Here is a 2,587-nt window from a genome sequence, read left to right on the forward strand (position 1 = left end):
CATATATATATATCCTTAAATATTTAAAAAGAAGCAACAGAGATGTTATTAGAAGGATATACGCGTGCACGTATGTACATCTCGAGTGAAAAGAAAAATAGTATACTGTTACGCGAATTGTTTTTATTTAGGAGGATTTACGAAAAACTTAACTCTTACTCTTAAAACTTTCAATCGCACTGAAATCACAGTAAAATTGAATTATGCCAGACAACATGCATGTCCAAAAAGGGAGCATAAGACATTCTGAGAATATCTTTATGACATAATGTCTAAAAGACATCTTCAGGACGTCTTATGTCTCGATTTTAGATTTTTTGTTTGCTGGGATGAGACACAATAGAAAGGACAAAACACGTATGTGTCCAGACGAGCGAATCAGTGGTGCACCGAATAGAGTTACTGGAAAAAATTTTAATTACCATTAAAATATTATTGTACACACACACACACACACATATACACACACACACACAAAATACTTGAAGATATTAACTGCGATTTTACTGCGGTTTTACAGATATTATATGAATGTGAGATTTATCTTTAAGGAACATTACCGTTAAGGTTACAAATAAGTACGAATTTGTCAAGGTGACGCCGACCGCCAGGAGAATATGTATGACGATTAAATTAATGTATGAAAACAAAGACTATATCTTACTGAGTACGTTTACAAAGTGCAAGAGTCTTTCGGTTAGTTTTAATGGCGATCCAAAGAGATGTTCTACTATCTATCTTACCCGCTAATTTTGATACACTCGCTGCCATCGGTCAATAAATATACTTCCGTGAAATTGACATCTGACTGTCAATTCAGATTTCAAAGGGTATTTCTTGTAGGATTTGCCTGTGAATGATTGTAGAAATCATTATTTCGTTTTTAGTTGAAAAATAAAAATGTTATCGATTTTTAAAAGACAAGAATTTTTGTTAGCTATAGCTCAAATTCAGCAAAGCGTGTTTCAGAAAAATCTCATAAATCTGTGATTGCTCATGGTGCTAGCCACTTGCCGTATTCATTTTGTTGTCTTCAACGGTTTTGAATATACCGACATTGTAACATGCAGGAAACAATGTGTATATGTATTGCCAGCAGTTTAACGGCGAAATAGTTGCATCAATGTTATCTGTAATCAATGTTGAATTGAATTGATACATGTCATATTGTGACAACAATATCAACAAGGTGTGTGATATTGCATATCATTATGACAACATGGCAATAGTACGAATTTTTACGATGACCATTTTAAAGTTGTCGACAAATTGATTGTAAGTTGTTACTCAAAGTTGTCATATCGTGAAGGCATCAAGTTGTCAACAAATAAGGACTCAGTTGCTGCAATTCTGTTGGTAGGAACATATATTTAGCAATGCATACTTAGCAAGCAACATGCCAACAAGATAAATACGTTACTAAACTGGCATCAAATTTATATATGAAATTGTAGATGTTTGAAGTATCAACGTTTTTGTTTGTAGTTAAAAAATTAACTTACAATCAATTTTTATACAACTAGAAATTCATTTAAAATGAAAAAGATTATAAGCTTATTTTTTAATTACAATTAATTACGATTTCATATATAAATCAGTGTCATTTGAGCGGTAGGTAAAAAAAATTCCGACTTGTTTTTAAAAAATGAAATAGCATTTTTGTTTTTTTAACTATAAATAACATAATGATTACTACAATCATCTGCAGGCAAAATTCTACAAGAAACGCCCTTCGAAATCTAAATTGGTAAAAATGAGTGCCAACTTCACAAAAGTAACAAATGTTGGGGACGTTGCTGCCCATTTCGAGTCCATTTTTTAAACAAATTGTTCTGTGCTACCTCAGCGTAATATGTATCTATGAAAATTCTAAAAGTTAGCCGCGCGTTAACGATACCAGCCCTTACTTTTTCTTCTGATACATATTTATTGTACGTGAATGATGCGAATTTACATATTCTTCATAAAACGTTTAAAAATAATTTCTACAAGCGTATTCTCTCTTCCTCTTGTCTGTCTTTCTTTCTTTCTTTCTCTTGTATTTTGAAAGTTTTTATTATGTTTTACGAAATGCTGCAAGAAAACAAAATAATAATCATTCGAAGAAATGTAAGATATAATATTTTACACTTACGAGACATTCTAACTAGATATGTTTTTGATTAATCACAATTCATGGTTGAGTGTCATTAATTATAAGTAAATGTGTAAACGTATTCAGTACATAATCTTTATGTCTATAAATTTCAAGCAGTAGTTAAATAGCGTGAAGCCATCACAGTATTCACAGCCTCAGAATTTACTACTTCCGCTTTGTTACAGAAAACGAAAAATCGAAACTATTCTTATTTACGATAACAGATAATTTTTTCGTGTTTAATATCAATCCTAAATCATATTAGCAATTTCATCTTAAGCATTCTTTTTTTTTTAATACTACATGTATACACACACACACACACACACACACACACACACATTTTTTCCTCTGTCAAAAAAGACCTCCTTTGTCTAAAATTCAGCTTAACCGAAAAATTTCTTTTTGGATACAAATTGTAGGTACATGTCTATATACTTTGTTTAGCAC

The 2,587-nt window shown here is 31.3% G+C and overlaps 1 protein-coding gene across 1 annotated transcript in view; it reads left to right on the forward strand.

Annotated features, from left to right (window-relative positions):
• The window catches only part of LOC108753596 (R3H domain-containing protein 1), a 45,289-nt gene that overhangs the window by 34,923 nt on the left and 7,779 nt on the right, over positions 1-2,587 (forward strand). The gene's annotated exons all lie outside the window — the stretch shown is intronic.

The sequence above is a fragment of the Trachymyrmex septentrionalis genome, unplaced genomic scaffold (genome assembly GCF_001594115.1).
Source record: "Trachymyrmex septentrionalis isolate Tsep2-gDNA-1 unplaced genomic scaffold, Tsep1.0 scaffold7, whole genome shotgun sequence".
In the NCBI taxonomy this organism is placed as follows: domain Eukaryota; kingdom Metazoa; phylum Arthropoda; class Insecta; order Hymenoptera; family Formicidae; genus Trachymyrmex; species Trachymyrmex septentrionalis.